Below are 22,183 nucleotides of genomic sequence, written 5' to 3' on the forward strand. Positions count from 1 at the left end.
CATACAACAGGTATGTTTGAAACAAATATAAAATAAACATTTCTGCTGGCAAAAAAATGTTACTGAAATGTTCTCTCTGTGCCTGCTTGAGTTTCCTCCCAGTACTCTGGTTTCCTCCCAAAGACATGCTGGTAGGTTAATTGGATCCTGTCTAAATTGGCCTTAGTATGTGTATGAATGTAAGTTAGGGACATTAGACTGTACACTCATTGAGGGTTAGGGACTCATGTAAATGTACAATATATATGTAAAGCACTTCATAAATTGATGGTGCTATATCTACCTGTAATAAATAAAATAAATAAATACTGAAAGGGTAGTTGCTGCTTGGAATAATCTTCCGGCAGAGGTAGTGAGTCAGTCAATAGTACGTGGCTTTAAACATGCTTCGGATAAACATAGATCTATACTCAGACAAAAAAAAGTAAACCAAAAGCAAAAAATATATAAATAAATAATAGGCAGAATTGATGGACAACTTGGTCTTTTTTCTGCCATCACTTGTCTATGTTTCTATTCATTTTTCCATTTTGGAGCTTAGTATAATGTCTAAACACTTCATTAAATAGGAATCCATGGAAGGGATTTACCATACCTGGAGCACACAGAATCTGGTACAGCTCTGCATAGAACCCAACCAGTTTCTAGGTTTTTTGTCAATGCTTAAGCTAGAAAGTATTGGCTACCATTTATTTATTTTTATTTATTACAGGTACTTATATAGCGCCGTCAATTTACGCAGCACTTTACACATATATTATACATTCACATCAGTCCCTAACCCTCAAGGGGAGTACGATCTAAGGTCCCTAACTTACATTCATACATACTAGGGCAAATTTAGACAGGATCCAATTCGCCTAACTGTATGTATTTGGAGTGTGGGAGGAAACTAGAGTACCCAGAGGAAACCCACGCAGGCACAGGGAGAATATGCAAACTCCAGGCAGGTGGTGCCATGGATGGGATTCGAACCAATGACCCTAGTACTGCTAGGCGGAAGTGCTAACCACTTAGCTACTGTGCTGCCCCATGCACCAGATTCTGCTTGCTCCAGTTTAGTAAATCCCCTCCAGTGTGTCAGGAGAATCTCCAATTCACTAATGTTTGATGCGCCTGAATATTTACATGTAATTTGTGAATCAAAGCAATTACAAATAATGACTACCAAAATCCTGTAAGCTATGGAGATCCATGGTGAATCTACTTCTGGTCAGACAACTGAGTTATGACTTTCTTTTTTAAGATGCTTGAACTAAAGTAAAAGCCAATGTCCACAGCTAAACATTACTTCTATAAACTATTTTAAACATGCCAATAGAAACAAATTATTCTTTTATTTTCAAATAGTACCTGCCACATACTAAGATATTATTGCAAACTGCCATTCTATTTGGCAACATCTGAACTACTGTATATATGATCAGAAGAAATTACCTGAGGAATCAGGTATCTAGCTGTCATCATCACCCAGGTTGCTGCACTCACATATTAAAGTGGTTATAAATCTCTGAGATGAAAAATGAACAAAGCATATCCGCACATAGTACAGCGCTGAGCAAACCTTTTAGCGCTTTATAAATACTGTATAATAATAATATAGTGTGTGTATTTGCCTCAGTCTATAGCACTTGCATCCTGGTTGGTCTCTGCTTCCTGCAGGAGTAACTTCTGACAGTTTTCTTCACACTAGGCAATCTTTAGAGATGGCCTTAGCCCCCTTTCTAGCACACAGCAGGTGACTGACAGCCTCAGATGTGCATGTGTCCCAGTGAAGCTGTGTAGAGGGGGTGTGTTTTCCCTCCTACTCAAATCTCAGATTACACTCAGCTCTGTGCTGTGCAGTGTGTGACATCAGATCCCAACCCACTGCCTACTGGAGCCTGAGAAACACCATCTAAAGTTTCTAAACTATGTATTTTATAAGGCTGTAGAAGAGAGAGGGCTGCAGATAAACAAATACAGTTTTTTAGCATATGGCTACTGCTGCTCTCAGTGTCTCCTGTGAGATCAGGAAGAGAGGAGAACAGTGCTGCAGCTGGCACAGCGCTGGAGTGGTGAGAGGAGGCAAGTAAGTGTGTAGGGATGGGGGGATTGGAACATTTAGCGGGGTGCTAAACTCTAGCAACATTTATGTGGCAAGTGGAGGTATAGTACAGGATTGCTTCCATTTCAATAGTAAACAGATAGTTAACAGTGGATGTTTTTTTTCGAAATCTCAGAGAATAATGAGCGCTTCTGACAGAAGTGGCTGTCATCTGGCGAATGTCTCTCGACAGCAACAGTCATGTTTGGTGGGCAGCAGTATTTTTTTTTGTGTGGGTTGGTGTAAGGGTCAGTTCACTCTACAAAAATGCACTCTGAATGCATTCCAGATACGTTTATGTTTATTGTCCACACTGCACGCAGTTCCGGTGCAGTTTTGATGCAGTTTGCCATGTTCCAGTATGGGTTTTTTTCTGCACCGGAAACTGACTGGAACTGACTGCACTAGGGTGAACCAGGGCCATTGGAATACATGGAAAACACTTTGCATGCATTTTTGATGCAGAAAAAATATGCACTGGACTGCATCTAGTGTGAACTAGACCTTAATCGTAATTGAGGCTGGATTTACATTGGGGACACCTTTATTTATTTATTTTTTAAATGGACTTGTCAAAAACTGTTAGTATTTTATTTACACTGTGTTAGTGTTTTCATTTACTTTTTTGGTGAATGAGTAGGGGTAATCATAATCATTCACATGGGGGGGCTGGGATCTGGGGGGCTTCCAGATTCTGATGTCACCCCCCTATAACCCCCTGGCCATGGTTCTGAGAAAGAGGCCCTTGTCCTCTTTTGGGCATGTGGCCTGGTATGGTTTGGGGGGGGGCGCTTTTTCCCCCCTTCCCTTTCCTGGCTTGCCAGACTGCACACTCAGATAAGGGCCTGGTATGGATTTTGGGGGGGACCCCATGCTTGTTGTTTTGGTATGGGGTCCCCTTAAAAAGCCATACTAGACCTGAAGGGCCTCATAAGGATCAGTGAGGGACCCTCATGCTATTTTTTTTTCAGTGCCTCCTTTGTTTACATTCTGGTGTTATTATTAGCCAAAGTCACAAGCAAGTCACATGGAAGTCGCAAGCAAGTTGCATCAATGTTGCAGCAAGTCGTATCAAAGTCACAAGCAAGTCGCCAACATAATGATATGATGAAAGAATCTGAAATAACTTTTGAAAAATACAACTCAATTTGGAAATAATTAATACACAAAATGGATCCGAATGTACAAAACAAATGCAAATCATTTTAACCACTTGCACTCTTGAGGATTTACCCCCCTTAATGACTAGGCCTCTTTTTGCTACTCGGCGCTGCACTAATTCAACTGATAATTGCGCGGTCATGCAATGCTGCACCCAAATGAAATTTACGTCCTTTTTTTCACACAAATAGAGCTTTCTTTTGGTGGTATTTGATCACCTGTGCGCTTTTATTTTTCACGCTATAAACAAAAAAAGACCGAAAATTTTGAAGAAAAACTATATTTTTTCAGCTATAAAAATTATATAGTAAATTCAAAGTTAGTTATAAATTTAGGCCAAAATGTATTCTGCTACATGTTTTTGGTAAAAAAAATCCCAATAAGTGTATATTGATTGCTTTGTGTGAAAGTTATAGCATCTACAAACTATGATATAGAAACTGGAATTTACGCCATTTTTTTGCTATACAGCGCTGTGCTAGTTTAATGGACAATTGCGCGGTCATGCAATATGGTACATAAATGAAATTTATGCCCTTTTTTTCACACAAATAGAGCTTTCTTTTGGTGGTATTTGAGCACCTGTGCACTTTTTATTTTTGTCGCTATAAACAAAAACATTTAAAAAAAAAACATTTCTCATTTCGGTCATAAAAAAATTTTGTCATAAATTTAGGCCAAAATGTATTCTGCTACATGTTTTTGGTTAAAAAATCCCAGTAAGTGTATATTTATTGCTTTGTGTGAAAGTAATAGCGTCTACAAACTATGGTATACAGTAGATAATGGAATTTACACAGCTTTTACTTTCTGTCAGGGAGCGAGGAGCCAGACACACAAGGAGGTGCAATTAAAGCTAGGTTTATTAATTAAAGGTAGGTTTATTAATATAAAAATAAGACAAGAGTCTATGCAAGTCCAACAGCGGAAATCGTAGCCAAAGTCGGGGTCAAGAGCCAGGAAGAATCGTCGCCAGAGCCAGGATCAGGAACCAGGAAGAATCGTCGCCAGAGCCGGGATCAGGAGCCAGGAAGAATGGTCACCAGAGCCGGGATCAGGAGCCAGGAGGAGTCTTAGCCAAAGCCGAGTCGGTATCCAGGAAAGCAATGCATAGCTAAACAGGAGCTTGCTGTTGTGCAACAGACAGGACACGAATGCAATGGACAGCCACAAACAGCAGACTTATATGTGATAAGCCGCTACCTCCTGGGGGAGGAGCTGCAAAGGGCTGAAAGCATAAAGGATCCCACAATGCTTTGCAGACACCTAAGATGGATGCCAGCACATGGAGCAGCACAAGGTCTGAGGAAAGGTAGGACCTTGACACTTTCTGACTGCTCATCACATATCTTGAGGTGCTAAAATACCAGGATAGTACAAACACCCTCAAATGACCCCTTTTTGGAAAGTAGACACCCTAAGCTATCTGCTGAGAGGCATATTGAGTCCATGTAAGATTTATTTTTTCCACAAGTTTCTGGAAAATGACAAACACATTTTTTTTCACACAAAGTTGTCATTTAAATGATTTATTTCTCGCACAAGCCATGGGTATATGTGGAATTACACCCCAAAATACATTCTGCTACTTCTACCGAGTATGAGACTTTTTGGGAGCCTAGCCACATACAGCAGCCTGAAATCCAATGACCACTTTGAAAGCCTGAAGGTGCGTAACTTCATTTCACTTCCTCAATACCTATCACAGTTTCAAAGGCCATGACATGCCAGGATAGCACCAAACCCCTTTCTGGAAACTAGACACAACTCAAGAAATTTAAAAAGAGGCATGGTGAGTATTTTGCAGATCTCTTTTTTTCTCACAAGGTTTTGAAATACAAAAACAAAATAGAAAAAATATGTTTTTGTTTTTTTTCTTCATTTTCCAAAACCAACAAAGGATATCTGAAAAATACTTACCATGCTTCTTATGAAATTCCTTGGGGTGTCTACTTTCCAAAAAGGGGTCATTTGGGGGGGGGGGATAGGTGCTATCCTGGCAAAAAAGAGCGGAGCTTTTTTTTCCTTCTTCTTTCGGGTCGCCGTGATTGACGTTGGATCTGCTTCGGGGGACATTGTTTTATTAAAGGACTTGTCAAAGACCCTGTACTGTGTTTTTTTACACTACACTTTTGCTTTTTTTGTGAATTAGTAGCGGGATCATGTACCGCAGACTCATTCATGTAGGGGGGGCGGGATCTGGGGGCCCCCTTGTTAAAGGGGGCTTCCAGATTCTGATAAGCCCCCCGCCCGCAGACCCCCACAACCACCGGCCAGGGTTGTGGGGAAGAGGCCCTTGTCCCCATCAGCATGGGGACAAGGTGCTTTGGGGGGGGAGCCTGCCTCAAAGCACCCCCCCATGTTGAGGGCATGTGGCCTGGTATGGTTCAGGAGGGGGGGCGCTCGCTCGTCCCCCCCCCTTTCCTGACCTGCCGGGCTGCATGCTCGGATAAGGGTCTGGTATGGATTTTAGGGGAAACCCCACGCAGTTTTTTCTTTAATTTCGGCATGGAGTTACCCCTTAATATCCATACCAGACCCGAAGGGCTTGGTATGGATGGGAGGGGGGACCCCACGCAGTTTTTTTAATATTTATTTAAGTGACGGAAATTATTTAAAATTCAGCTGTCAGTGGGGAACCCCGCTGACAGCTGAAACATTAATGCAGGCCATAGACGGGTCGAAAACTGGCTGTTTAAAAAAGAAAAATCGGTCGTTCAATAGGCTGACGTTACCACCAACAGCAAAAATAATCGGTCAATTTTCGTCCTGTCTATGGCCTGCATTTTTCTTTTTCTTTTTTTAAATTTCTTTTTCTTCTTCTATTTCTTGCAGATCACGGCTCATGCGCAGATTTTTTTATCGGTAAAAAATCGAGAAAAGGATTTTAAAAAAAATTCATAAATTAATGGCATGTAGTCCCCCCCCCAAATCCATAACAGACCCTTATCCGAGTATGCAGATACTGCATGCCTTCAAAGATTTATTTCCTTTGTTGAATTGCCTGCTTGGTTCACACTAGATGCGATTTAAAATTGTGCTTTTTGTTGGCAATTTCACCATACTTTCTGTAGATTTACCAATGAGTTCTTGAATTTTCAGTTGTGTTTTGCACTGCAGTTTCTATTGTAGTCTATATATGAAATCGCTACAAAATGCTGAAAAAATTAGACAAGAACGACTTTTGAAATTGTGCTTCAGCAAATCGCTTACGTTAAGACACTCACATCCACATTCATTAGATCCGATATCAGGTACAATTTCAATTCCCAAATCGCACCTGAAATCATGCACCCTGGATGCGACTTGGCATGCGATTTGCATGACATGTGACTTGCAAATCGTATGCCAAGTCGCACCCTATGGTCTGCTATTAGAGCAGTCACATGGGTGCGTTTCCGACACTGATTTCTAAAGTAGTACATGTACTACTTTTGTGGCGATTTGCATAGATATCTGTGTCAGATGTCTTGCAAATCGCAAGGAAATCAGCATCTTCACTGTACGTCACACAATTTCTAAATCGGTTTTGATGTGACCGGAATGTAAGGCCTTTTTGTTTGATTTCCTGATTGTTTTTCCGATTTATGGGAAATGCCGCATACTAGCAAAAGTGAATTGACATTTTCAGTATTGCATGCGAGATGTGGTCATGTGACTGCCTTAATTTATGCGATAATCTGGAGTGAATTGTGCCCATAGGGCCAAGAAATATTGCCAATAGGGTTCCCTTTCACATCCCTGTTCAATGTTCTGTTGTATGCTGCACAAGTACACTTCACTGTGGCTTTCTTTCTGACTCTGATTTGTGGGGCCTGTATACCAAGGGTTAACGCAGGTGAGAAGAGGATTAATCAGGTGCAAACACTTTCTCTGACCAAATGAATGACAGTGGTGAGTGTGGCCTACATTATATAAAGAGATGCAGTAGAGACTGATTTTCCTTGTACAGGCCACATTATTTTCTGCAAGTTCTTGTCTGTGGTGGTTTGGGGGAGGAAGAGATATTGTGGTGAACTGCCCCAGGCCACACTCACGCTGCGTTTTGATGTGGGCTGTAAATGTTTTGCATGTTCTTCCTTCTAAGGTGTGTTTGTGTGTTATTGTACAATGATTGTGTGTTTATTATCTTTGCATTGTAATCCTAACACATGTCAATTGCTCTGCTCTTCCAAGTTTGCTTTATTTAGACTGAAATGCAGTTTTCAGACAAACATGATGAGAAATGTATATGTGGGGGATTTGGGGAGGTGGGAGGTGTTATTTTGGCACATATGCATTTTTATATTGATATTTTGATCTGCAGCTTGTTTTGTGGATAAGCTTAAGTGATTCATATTAACTGTTTGTTTCCTGCTGTAACCTGTGAAAGCACAGTTCATTAGAAGTATAGTCTTTCAGATTGTAAGCTCTTATGAGCAGGACCGTTCTATTTTAGCAACATCAATCCTGCTTTTTTTTTTTTTTTTTTCATTTTCACCAAGATATCGAATGTACGTACTTGTTGCTGCTGTCCAAATGTGCAATGTGTATTTGATCAATAAACATTTGGACTATTTATTTTTGGGGGGGATTATTTCATGTTCTAGTTGAATGTAGCACAATGGCTAAATGGTTAGCACTACCACCTGTCAGTACTAGGGTTGTTGGTTCGGATCCCAACCATGGCACCTCCTGCCTGGAGTTTGCATGTTCTCCTTGTGCCTGTTTCTGCCAGGTACTCTGGTTTCCTCCCACACTCTAAAGACATGCTGGTAGGTTAATTGGATCCTGTCAAAATTGGCCCTAGTATATATATGAATGTAAGTTAGGGACCTTAGATAGTATGCCCCTTGAGGGTTAGGGACTGATGTGAATTTACCACATATATATGTAAAGCGCTGCATAGATTGACAGCACTATATAAGTATCTGATATAAATAAATAAATGTACTAGCACCCCTAACGCTTACTTTTTTTGCTAGCTATATAATATGCCCAAATCTTCCTTGTTAGAGTGCACATATGCAAGTATGTCCAAACTAACAAACCAAAAGCCCCCTGTTGCCCCAAGACCATGTTATGTACCAATGAATAGGTCGTGTTCAACGTGCAGTTAGCTATTTTTCTACAATCCTCTTAAAAGTAATAAATTGGGCCCCCCAATTTATATTGACTTTGGGCCTTTACCGGCAAATATATATTTGCCAATGTCATATACACAGTAGAGCTGCAAGCATACATTCACTAATGCCAAATCCACAATAGAACTGCAAACATATATTTGCGAATTTTATATACACAATGGAGCCGCATGTAAAATTGCTATGGTGCACAAATAAACGCCAAGACGGCTGTTGGAGGAGGCGCTAGAGCAGCTGTCATACCGGAAATACGTCATGATGTTGGCGGAAGGACGTTTGCACACACCCAGAAGTGGTAGTGGGGGGTGTTAGTGGATGGGAGTGTAGTTAGGAGAGTTTAGTGGTAATTTGAAAGTCTATTTTTTAGTTTTGTGAATTGTTCTTTTGTGGCATTCCAGACCACATCTGGACATGGCGAGAACGCTGTTCTCCACCAAGGAGCTGATCCTCATTTGCTGGGGAAACATTACTAATAATTGTATTTTCAGTTGAAAACATGTCCAATTCCTAGATCCATTGAGGTACATAGCAGAGGTTCAAGGTTCTTCCTAACTATACAGGTGGCACAGACACAAGCATACACCCAGGGCCACTGTTAGATATCACGGGGCCCCATACAGCATACCTGACAGCCCCCCACCGCCAGAGAAAATATCCAAATTATATTTATGGTAAAAATACACTAAAAACATTATTAATTGACATAATCCCAACCATATTCCTGTGAAATCTAAATGATAAAACTGTACTGAGTTCATAAATAAAGCTGTGTGTGTAACTGAGGTGTAATTGAGGTCTTGGGGCTCATGGGTGCTGTGGCCTGTAGAGTGGGAATCAGTGGTTTGTTTTTGTGGCTATCGCCGTTTGCAGGCAACCTATGTTTCACAATGGAAATGCTGCAGGTCATAATTTGACAAGCATATGGGTGCAGGTGTACAGCCCTGAACACAGACAGTGAGCATTCAGGGCCACTTCCCCACGCCTTCACACCTGTCAGATTAAAACCTGTGTTCATATAGCTGCTGTGTCCCCATAGTGTAACAGGTGGCTCCAGCCACATGAACAAGCCCCTCATTCATGCTTTACAGGACAGAGGACCTGTGTGAATGGGGCCCTTTTTTACTTTTTTTCCTCAGCTCATTAATTTCAATGGGCTGCCTAACGTGTGGGAACATGCAAAAATACTGCAGGCATGTTATTGTAAAAGTGTGTTGCACCTAACCGCACAGTAGTGTGGTGCCATGCGTTTTGGTGGCTGTGAATGCATCTGTGTTTACTAAACATGTGGAGGAAGTTTTCATCATGGTACCTGCGCACATCTGCAGAGGGCATTGCATTTCTTTGCTGTGCTGGACAATGCGTGCTCTTGCATGCATTTCTGCACCACAAATGGTGTGCACAAGTTCTAAGGGCCAGTTCACACTATAGAAACAGTCTAGATGTGTTCCAGATGCGTTTTTGCATGCACTTTTTTGATGTATGTTTAGAGTGTTCCAGAGCATTTTGGATGCGTTTTTGATGTGTTCCACTGCTTTTTGGATGCGTTTTTTGTGTGTTCCAGTGCATTTTGGATGTGTTTTTGGTGTGTTCCAGTGCAGTTTGGATGCGTTTTTGACGTGTTCAAGTGCATTTTTTTATGCATTCCAGTTAATTTTTTTCCCCTCTCTTTTTCTAAAATTGAATTAGAAACATGTGCGTTTTAGGGCGTTCTACCGCGTTCCAGTACAGTTCTATGCATAAACAATGCAGCCTGTTTGACTTTTTTGGCAGCACCTGCAATGCACTGGAACTGCAAGCGCTGATGTGAACTATGAGATTGACAACCATATAACCTTCTTTCTGTGCGTTTTGGATGCAAAAAAAGCAACTGAAACACATGTAGTGTGAACTGGCCCTAAAGGTTATCATAGGTCAGGGAACGGGACTGACCAGGAATTGTGAATTCAATCAGACTAGGGGTGAGATACAATCAGGAATCATATAATAATGCGAGATCTGAGCTGGAGGTGATAGGAAATGAGACACATTAACAAGATCAATAAATAAATAGTTAAATAAAAAGAGTGGGGCAGGGATACATAGATTTGCAGATGGAACAGGTGATGATAGAGGGGGTGGGGGAGGGAACAGGTGATGACAGGGGGGGTGGGGGAGGGGGTCAAGTTGTATAAGGAGAGAGGTTTAAGAGCTTGTTCACACTTGACTTTATTTCTAACTCTTGCCAAACGCCCCTATAGTGTTTGACAAGCATTCGGGAAGCGTTTTTAACGCTCCTCAAATGCTCCCCAAACGCCCTATGTGCGGTTTTGAGGCATGTAATAAGCATTTACCAAGCGATAAACCTGCACCACAAATGCCTGTAATGAAGTTAAATGGTATTGACGCTCCGAAAATGGCTCGCAACCACACCGCAAACATCTGCCAGGCATTTGAGGAGCGGCACCATAGACTTGAATGGGAGACTTCAACTCCTCCTTACTCTACATGAAGGGCCAGTTTTGCCGTGATGCAATGCTAACGCTTCAGTGTGAACAGCACTGTGTGCTGCCATGCGCAGAATTTTCATAGGCATTTGAGAAACGTAAAAAACGCTTCCCAAATGCCTGTCTGATGCCTGTTGGCAAAGCTAGTGTGAACGCAGCCTTAGAAAAGATAAAGTTGTAATGAAATATAAACAGAAGGAAAAGTGAAAATTTCAAACTTGTCAGAAGAACAGGACGCAGGTAAGATTCACTCGCTTTCCACTTTCTAGTCAGTAGCCAAAATCTTAATTAATTGATCTATATTCCTGGCACTGACAGAACCCTGAAAATTGATCTCCATATTTTGGGCATTCACAAATGTCAAGGAGCTTACAATCTAATGCAGGCCATAGATGGGTCGAAAATCAGCTGAAAAAATATTGGCCAATTTTTGCACCCTTAGTGGGTTAATTGGTCGGCCGTTTTTTGGGGTTTTGGCACATTTTTTTTTTTTACTATTGGGAAGAAGAAGAAGAAGAGGAAGAGAAAGAGGAAGAAGAAGAAGAAGAAGAAGTTTTCATTGGAGTCAGTTAGATGATTGAAGAGATCCTTGATGGAATCTGGAATACTTGGCAAAAAATATGCATGTTAGTGCATCCCCCACCCATAAAGCATGGCATAAAAGGACCGAAAATCGACTGGTTTAGCAGGATTTCTGAATTAAGCTCTGTGTGTACTGCTCTCTGTTAAACAGAGGTCAGTCTAACGATCAGCTTCTGTCAAAAGGTCCTGCTGGAAAACTAGCATTCAATGGCTCACAGCCAATGGCTGCAGAGCTGATCTATGTATTCTGGGAGGGGGAATCCCAGCTGTCAAAATACAATAGCACAGCAGGGTAAATTCCTGCATCCATGTCACTGTGTGGATATGAAGATCTGTCAGTCTCTTTTCCTTCAACCGGCTGGCTGAATAAAAAAAAAAAAAATCAAGGTGTATTACCTGCTTTTTTCTTGTTGTTGTCACCAGAGATTTTGGGAAGAAGCAGGAGGAGGAGGAGAAGAAGAATTCCAGTCTGCTATTATATTTTACATGAAAAGTCTTGCGGTTGCAACAATGTATCTATTTGTATCCGAATAAAAACATCTGTATCCGAAATGGATACAATGTTGCAACCGCAATACTTTTCATGTAAAATATAATAGCGGAGGTCTCTGCAAGGGACAGAAGTAAAAATGCCGGCCGTAGACGGGGCGAAAATTGGCCGATTTTTTTGCCGTTGGTGGTAACGTCGGCTGATTGAACGACCGATTTTTTGTTTTTTTAAAAAATGCCAGTTTTTTCACATATACTAGGCCCAATTAACCTAACAGCATGTCTTTGGAGTGTTGGCAGAAACACACCCATGCAGAGAAAGCATGCAAACTGAGATGCAGTCATGACTGGGATTAGAACTCATGACCCACCTGCTATAAGTTCTGAGTTCTAACCACTAAGCCACTGTAGGAGACAGAGTTTGAGCTGCAATGTAGAATAGTTATATTGTTTAAATATAATGATAAAGCGAGCGTTGGTAAAATTATATAGACTACTAAAATGGTATTACACAAGATCAATATAAATATAGGTATAGATATGAAGGTAGCAGCTAGCACTCAGGGTATTGGCAACAGTCCCAGAATAGAAATATGTTAAAGCAATAGTGCAGCGCTATAAATGCATGTTATCAATCATCATCGCATGTAAAATAAAAAAAGTGCAAATAAATGCAATAATGATGTAAACTGGTAAATGGTGCTAAAAAATGTTCATATAATAATTCCTGAATAATGGAATGTCATTTGTGTGAGAGTACCAACTCAGAGAGTGCCTATAAATGGCACATGTGGTTTATCTGTGACGGACAGTAGTGCATGGACTCGTGAAAGATAATCCACCCTTGGGACGGGTGTACACTCACCAGAACAAAAGTATTAATGCGCATGGGTTATACACATCACACATCTGGGGGTGCAGCGGTATGCTGGCAGCTATGGGTTAGTCATCCAACTCCATCCATCCATCAGGGTGGGTGCCAAAATGGTCCTGGGGAGGAATTAGCTCAGCCACTGGAGCCAGAAAGGTGCTTAATAGTGTAGTACTTTATTATAATGGTCACGAGTAACAATTTAAAATATCCACGTGGAGTAATAAAAATAACAGCAAAGTGAGTACCAAGATGGCAGAAGCTCCTCAATGGCGGCGGCGAGGCGTCAACAATAGGGATCCACCCAATGCATTTCGTGTACCAACACGTCCTATTGGTGTGCCCCTGAGGGCGTGTTGGTACACGAAATGCATTGAGTGGAGCCCTATTGCTCACGCCACCGCCATTGAGGAGCGTCCGCCATACTGTCCGTCACGGATAAACCGTCTGCACTACTGTCCGTCACGGATAAACCACACGTGCCATTCATAGGCACTCTCTGAGTTGGTACTCTCACACGAATGACATTCCATTATTCCGGAATGATTATATGAATTTTTTTTAGCACCATTTACCAGTTTACATCATTTTTGCAATTATTTGCACTTTTTTTTATTTTACATGCGTTTATGATTGATAACATGCATTTATAGCGCTGCACTATTACTTTAACATAGAATAGTTACATGATTAAAGAGAAGGAAAATACATCATTATATTAGGAAATTAGAACTAGACATTCCCAATTATTTGAGATATAAGTGTGAAAATGTGTGACATTTGAAAATAGAATGGATGACATTCATTAGGAAACGCATTAGTTGTCTGATCATTTTGGAGAAACAGCAACCCAAAAAAAAAAAAAAAATATAGGTGTACTCTTACTTTAAATTATAAGTATTCTCATATGCAAACACAAAAACGCCAGCTGGACAAAGCCCATGGTTGTGCGCCACCTAGCGAACATATATGGTATTGCACCTAAAAATGTGCCAGACGCGATTCCACATTTACTAACAGGAAAGAGTCTACAAAGTAGACGCTTTTCAATGAGTTTGATAGACGCCTTTCAGAAGACTGACAGGTCTTGATTGATTTAATTGAATCTGCCTGAATGTTCAGTGTCTGCTGGTAGACTCAATTCTTAGTAAATCAGGGCCTTTTTGTTCACATGAAAAAAATCTGTATTTTTTTCTAGGAAATTAATTTACACCCCCAAACATTATACTTTTTTTTTAAAGCAGACACCCTAATGAATAAAATGGTGGGTACTACAATTTTTTATGGCACATAGTACTCGCGCAGCGATTTTTCAAAAGCAATTTTTGAAAAATAAAATACACTTTTTTTACTTTTAATGCACAAAAACACAATATATTGGCCAATTATTTGGTAATATATAAAAGATGATGGTATGCCAAGTAAATAGATACCAAATATGACATGCTTTAAAACTGTGCATGCCCCGTGCAATGGCGACAAACTGCATACATTTTTAATATCCATAGGCAACACTTTAAAAGCCTTTAAAAGCTTCCATTTTAGATTTCCAGAGGAGGTCTAGTGTTAGAATTACTGCCCTTGATCTGACGTTCACGGCGATACCTCACTTGTATGGTGCAACCGCTGTTTACATACCGACACAGGGTCAACACTTGTGCACACAGGTGTGCGTGCATGGGAGGGGCAAGTTTTTTTTTGTTTTTTTTTATGTTATTTTGATTTTTTAAATTATTTTTACACTGTACCTTTCATTTTTTTTAAACTTTTAATGCTATCACAGGGAATGCAAATATCCCTTATAACTTCAATGGGCATTGTGATATATTCTTTTTTGAGAAATCTGGGGTCTATCAGGCTCTAGATATCTCCTCTGCACTTACATTATCTAATCAAACCAAAATCGGTGTGCTCAGATGCTTTCCCAATTTACAAATGGCGCTGTTTATATCCTGCGAAATTGAAGTGCTGAAATGCTCATAGCATCTATGGTCAGCTGGCAGAAACACCGGCTGCATTCTCAGGTTTCCCCGATGGAAGGCCGTGGAAGGCATTGGGGGAGGGGGGCATCAAATCTGCTCTGCTGATTTGATGCACTGCTCTGCACTGCTTGTAAAAGCAATCCTGCAGCTAATTAGCCACTAGGATTGCTTTTACATGAAAGCCGATCGCCGGCTGAAAAAAACAATACCAGGATGATGCCTGCAGCTGTAGGCATCATCCTGGTATAACCATTCAAAGTCCAGTGATGTACCAGTACGTCGCTGGTCCTTGTTGGGTGTATATGCTATGTTCTTTTTTTTTGTATGCAGCCTGTGGACTGAATAAAAAAAAGAGAAGAAATCTCTGTCAGAAAAAGTGTGTGGTATACCCACCATTAGAATATACCACCCTGCATCCACCCACTTCTAATGGTGGGCACACATTAGGTCACACTTTGCCACATGTGCCAGTTCCATGATTGTACAAATGTCTAAATAGTGGCACGCTTGAATAAAAATTGTCCACGTATAAGTGGTACCCCATATAGAAAAAGGATGACACCAAGTCCCAAACTATCTTGCCACTGCTCCCCATGTAGTCTGGGCATCCGGGAGGCTCCACGTGACTATTTATTCCCTCGTAAATCCAAAACTTATAAGTATAGCCTGTTGTCCTCTCACAGGTCTTCTACATCTTGACCCAATATCTGGCACGCTTGATGGGGAGAAATTGTTTGAATGCAAGGCGGCCAGAAAAATTAATCAGGGACTCATCAAGGTGATTTGCGTGGGGCTGAATTTTGTGGAGCCAATCAAATTCAGGATCACCCTGAGGATGACAGAGTGTATTGTCGTTGAAATGCATAAAACACATTATACTCTCATATCTATGCCTGGCCATGGCAGCAGAGAACACGGGCATATGATGAATCGGGTCTGCGGACCAATACAACCACAATTCATTTCTTTTATTAATGCCCATGTTGAGGGTTAGGCCCAAAAAAAATGTAAATTCGGAAACTGTAATGAGTTTCCATGCGAATGGTCTGGCAAGGTTTGAATTTGGGTTGGTGGCGATAAATTGTTGTGCATATAAATTGCTTTGATCCACAATCAACGCATACAGATATTCCGTGAAAAACAGCTCCAAAAATCAAGGCGGTATGTGAAAGACCAAGATGTACTAGACCGCTGGTACTCGCCAGTTCACCAAAAGGTAGAGCAGCACTAGTACTGGCACTCTGCTGCATATGAGAGTCTTCAAAATTTACTGGCAAGTGCTAACCGAGATCAGGACTGATTCTGCGAACACTGCAGTTTTGTGTGCAATGTATCAAGCGACAGTGACCTACTCACACTGCACTTGCTGGCGGAGAAGGGGGGGTAAGCATAGGGGCAAAACGCAGGTGCTGGCAGGTGCCAGGGCTGATCCCGCTAATGCTGCGTATTTGGGGACACTATACTAATGTGAACGCTGGAATAGTGCTGATCTGATCAAAGATATTGATCCGTTCAGACACTATACTAGCAATGGAGGTTTATTGTGCATAAGCGTGCTCCTGGCAATCAAGGGGATAAATGTGATGACTGGTGTACTGACAGGCAATCTGAGGCTATCTGAGAGGGGCGTGAAAACCACGGGAGCACAAATCATGTATATATATGTGATTTTGCACACCCATGCCACCCTGTAGCAGTATTTCTGCTATAGGGTGTTCAGGAAGCGGTTACAAAAGCGGTTTGTGTTACGTCGCTGCGTTATTTTAACTGACAAATGCGCGGTCATGCAACACTGCACCCAAATTAAATTTACGTCATTTTTCTCCCACAAATTGAGCTTTCTTTTGGTGGTATTTGATCGCCTATGCGTTTTTTATTTTTTGCGCTATGAAAAAAAAAGGCTGACAATTTTGAGAAAAAAACAATATTTTGGATTTTTTGCTATATAACATGTCCAGTAAAAAAATTTAAAAATCTAATTTTGTTATAAATTTCAGCCAAAATGTATTCTGCGACATGTCTTTGCTAAAAAAAATCCCAATACGTGTAAATTAATTGGTTTACGTAAAAGTTATAGCGTTTACAAATGGCGGGAAAGATACTGGGATTTTTTTTTTTCATACTAATAATGGCAGCAATCAGCGACTTATGGTGGTGATCAGCGATTTATGACAGTGATCAGCGACTTATGGCAGGACTGCGGCGGACATTTTGACACTGGGGGGGAACTGACTTGGGGTCACTGACATCCCCAGTGACACCAATACAGTGATCAGTGCAAAAAAAAAAAAAACACTGACACTGTACTAATGGTACTGGGGAGGAAGGGGTTAACGTTTTTTAGGCAATCAAATGGTTAACTGTGTGAGGGGAATGTTTTACTAGTGGGCGGGGGGGGGGTGTACTTCACAGGAACATGCTGATCCCGAGAGCTAAATTCCACTCTCAGGAACAGCGTGTTAGGAATTGACAGGGAGCAGAGCTGCATTGTAAACAATGTAGCTATGCTCTGTGTCACTGTTTGCCGGCAATCGCCAGGACCCGGCGGGTAATGACCGGCTGGGACCCGGTGATTGACACCCGCGGCCACGATTGGTGGCACGTGTAGGGTGGACGCGCGCCCCCTACCTGTTTTGCAAAATTACGTTTTAAAACATGATTTTGCACAGCGGTGCCGCCCTGTAGCCGTTTTTCTACAGTGGCTGGTCGGCAAGTGGTTAACATAACTAATATGACAAAACAAAATTATTTACTTAACGAATGGATCTGAAATTAAACAAATTTTTAATTGTGCACATCAATAGTCACGGTACACATCTGATAAAGTGACAATTCTCTGAAAGCTGCTAAAGGGCCAATGTCAACAGGCTTTGTTGAGCACATGCTTTATACATTAGTTTCAAACACTTCTAAGATTATTTAGAAATAATTGTCGATGTATTTGACCTTTAGTTTACCTCCTCCTGGCCTGCATTGACCGGTTTCAAGCAATTTCCATGGAGAGAAGTTCTGAAGCAGAAAACACCCTAACCAGCTCTTAGGTGCATAAGATGGCAGTCAAAGGGTCCAACTGCCAAATGTTTGCTTCTTAGAATACTTTGGCATAAACATGTACTGGCTTGCTGTATCATACTACATTGGGCAGGCACTCTGATAGCTTCAGATGTTCTTATATGAACTTATCCTTATCTGACCATATTTTACCAGACTTGGTGGAAATGATCCCATATGCATGTAATAACGATGTATGGTGTCGATGGGCTTTTGTTAGCTTCAGAATTGCCTTTTCCCTGTTCCATCTATGGAAATGCAAAAGCAGGCCAAATGCACCTGAAATAAATTCTGAATGATCTCAGAAGCCCCTCAAACTGAAGTTAAAAACATGCTGTGTTTGGCCATCAACGCTTCTTGACACTGACCCTTATAAATCAGTTTTGTACACTGTATTCTCTGTTTTGGTATATATTCTGTTTAATCAAGTAAATGTTAACTTCAAGTCCAGACACTTTAACCCTCTTGCAGTCCAGGACAATTTTCAGATTCAGCACAATCACACTTTGAGTGACATTTGCTCAGTCATGCAACACTGTACTCATACAAAATATTTTTATCCAGTTTTTGAGACAGAGCTTCCTTTTGGTGATATTTGATCACCACTGTGTTTTTTATTTTTTTGCTATATAAATTAAAAAATACCCCAAATTTTGAAAAAATGTTTTTTGCTTAGTTTTTGTTATAAAGTTTTGCAAATAAATAACTTTCCTTCATAAATTTAGGCCAAAATGTATTCTGCTACATTTTGGGGGTAAAAATAACCTAAAACAGTGTATATAATTTAGCCTGTGTGATATACTATAGAGTCTGCAAACTATGGTATATATAAATGCCGGATGTTGGTATGACATATGGCAGTGATCAGGACATTAGCATGAGGTATGGTGGTGATCTGGACGCTGCTATGGCGGTAGTCAGGATGCTGGTATGGGGGTAATCAGGATGTTGGCATGGGGAATGGTGATGATCAGAACACTGGTATGGGGTATGGTGGTGATCAGAACGCTGGTATAGGGTATGGCGGTGATCACGATGCTGGTATGGGGTATGGCAATGATCAGGATGCTGGTATGGCGGTGATTAGGGCACTGGTATGGGGTATGATGGTGATGATGGTGCTGGTATGGCTGTTGGCGGTGATCAGGTTGTAAGCATTGCGGTGATTTGGGTGTTGGTTTGGGGTATGGGGGTGTTTTTTGTGCTCACTGGGACAGGTGACAGGGACTGGCTGCATTATTTATTATTATTCTGGGGCAGAGATGAGGGACACTGGGGCACTAAACTGGGACACTGGGGTGGCTGGCACTGCAGTTTGTGGGTGTACAAGCAGCCTGACAGGCTGCTGTACACTCACAGGCTGCAGGATCGCTTCTCTCTGCTCTCACACCGAAGCAATCTTTACTTTCACTTTCCAGTGTTTACAATGTGAGTACTGTGATTGGTCAAAGCAATCACATGGTAAAACACCATGTGATTGCGCGGACACAGCGGTAATGTGATCCACTGTGTCCAGGCGAGATAACATCACTGGACTCCCAGGTGTGCCCTCTGTGCGCCGCACAGGAGCCACTGATGTGAGCTGACACACAGATACGATAGCAAGCATCGGCAAAGCTTCCCATCCACTGTCTATGTGGACAGGTAGCAGTTAAATACGAGAAATTATTATATTTCATTTTCAATACAGACATCAGGTGGTACCTTAGGCTTCTTTTTACATGTTTTATTTTGTCTCCTCATTGTTTAAAAAATCCTGCATGAAGTCAAAAAACCTTCAGCCCCCCTAATACTTACCTGAGCTTGGTCGCGAACTCCAGCAATGTGCACAAGAGCAGCTGCTCTCCCAGGTCTCTGCCTCCTCATTGTCTGAAAGACAATAGCTCCTGCTGCTTTCAATCACAGCCAGTGAGGAGGGAGCAGGGGGCAGGTGTCTTATGGACACACAGAGCAGGGCTTGGGAGCAAGCACACACGAATGCCCCCAGGAGGCACTGGTGGGGGAACTGAGATGAGGAGGACTGGGGCTGCTTTGTGCAAAACCATTGCACAGAGCAGGTAAGTATAACATGTTTGTTATAAAAATTATATAACTTTAACCACTTGCCCTCATGAGAATTTACCACCCTTCCTGACCAGGCCATTTTTTTGCGAAAGAGCACTGCGTTATTTTAACTGACAATTGTGCGGTCATACAATGCTGCACCCAAATGAAATTATTTTTTGCGCTATAAAAAAAAGACCAACAATTTTGAGAAAAAAAACAATATTTTTTTACTTTGTTAATAAACATGTCCAGTAAAAAAGTTTTAAAAATCAAATTTCTTCATAAATTTAGGCCAAAATTTATTCTGCTACATGTCTTTACTAAAAATAAAATCCCAATATGTGTAAATTAATTGGTTTACATGAAAGTTATAGCGTTTACAAATGGCCGTATATATACTGGAATTTAAAAAAATTTTTTTTTTTACTAGTAATGGTGGCGATCAGCGACTTATAGTGGGGCTGCGGGACTGTGGTGGACATTCTGACACTGGGGGGAAATTACTTGGTGTCACTGACATCCCCAGTGACACCAATACAGTGATCAGTGCTAATAAAAAGCACTAACACTGTACTAATGGCACTGAGCAGGAAGGGGTTAACATCTGGAGCAATCAAAGGGTTAACTGTGTGCTGTTTCACATTATGTGCTGTGTGTGTGCTTCATCATAAGCATACTGCTTTGTATGACTCTGCTATGCAGAGCCATACCTATCCCACTGGCCACAATGCCAATCTTCAGTCTGTGCAGATTTCAGCTTTCTGAAATATCTTCTGTTTCCAAAACACTTTGAGCACCTACCTCACTACTGTGTCCTGTGTCGACTAAAGGTGGCCATAGGTGGGTCATTTTACTTTTGTTCAGCCATCGCACAGAATGAAAACAGATTCCCCCAATTCCCACTAGCGACGCGCATGAAGTTATCTCCCCAATGGGACAGCAGAATCTGATAGCAGGACTCTCCACTCTCAGACTATGCTGATCAGCATCAGCTGCATCCACTGATCAACAAAGTTCTGTCAAACAGGGACAGACACATATGGATTGAAATTCATCAAGAACTTGCTGAACCGGCCGAATTTGATCCATCTATGGTTACTGTAACGTACATGTAAGATTTGAGTGGATAGGATATGATCAGTAGCAATATGTAATCGGAGGGACATTCCATCCATTGTCATTAAGGATGTGTATTTAGTTCTTGTTACTGGGGAAATGAGATACTCAGACAGTGGTCATCAATTAGCATCAATTAGGTTGAAAAGCCTGGCTTCCTGGATGTGACACCTTTTGTGTGTCAATAAGGTTGGCACCTTCTGGTTTGGAGGAAATGACAAGCAGACAGGGTGTCTGCCTGACATTGAAAGCTCTTATGGGATCCATACATCAAAAGTTTAATCTCTCAAAAAAGCTAAAATATTAGTTGCAGAGAGATGAACATGCTCCCTTCTTGTAGGGCATTCTGTGCGCTACATCTGCATATAAAAATCATATTTGTGGCTTAGGGAAAATGCCAGGAAAATGCAGGGAATGGTTAGGTGGCGCTGGATCGCGACAGTCGAATGGTGTTTGGTACTGTCACGATTGGACTGATGCGCTGGTGTCGGAAATCCAATCCCAGACTTGGTGTTCAAGCCAGTCTTGGCCCGATTGAACTTGGGCAGGTCAGCACACAGTACCTCCTGTGGGGGGGTGCAGGAGCAGCCCCTCATGGTCGATTGGCCGAGGACTAATGTCCCGCCTACGCCCATATCCCCATAAAAGGAGTACCTGGGCATTGGGACATTTGTGATTCGTACGGAGCTGGTTCGATCGACCAATGGATTACTGTTTCTCTGACTTGCTCCAGTCGCAGGGTAAATCCTGGTAAAGTTTTACGTCTGTCTTTTACACCCTGTTCCAAATTATTATGCAAATGATATTGTTCTCATTTACCTAAATAATTGATGTAAATAACAGGCAGCATAATTCTCATGTTATCAACTATTAAGAGTATAATTCACATTTTATTGAACAAACCTCCTAATGATAACAGTATTTTTTTTAAACATTAAAAACTTACAATGCACTGTTCCAAATTATTATGCACAGTAAGTTTCAAAACACTTTATAGGTTGTAAAGAACTGAAAATTGTCGTTGTTGTGGTTGCAGCATATTTACTGAAATCAAAAGCTATTTCAATCAAACTTTTAACAACATTTTAACTTTTTAAACATTTTAACAGGTCACGTTACATTTTAACATAGGACCCCTTATTTGATAGCAGCTTCACAAGTCTTGCATCCATTGAACTTGTGAGTTTTTGGAC

General features: G+C 41.2%; 1 protein-coding gene across 1 annotated transcript in view; it reads right to left on the reverse strand.

Moving 5' to 3' along the window:
* CUX2 (cut like homeobox 2) overlaps positions 1 to 22,183 on the reverse strand; it is a 649,623-nt gene that overhangs the window by 136,557 nt on the left and 490,883 nt on the right. The window lies entirely within an intron of this gene.

This window comes from Staurois parvus, unplaced genomic scaffold, assembly GCF_062004578.1.
Source record: "Staurois parvus isolate SC_StPar_1 unplaced genomic scaffold, SC_StPar_1.0 ptg000014l, whole genome shotgun sequence".
In the NCBI taxonomy this organism is placed as follows: domain Eukaryota; kingdom Metazoa; phylum Chordata; class Amphibia; order Anura; family Ranidae; genus Staurois; species Staurois parvus.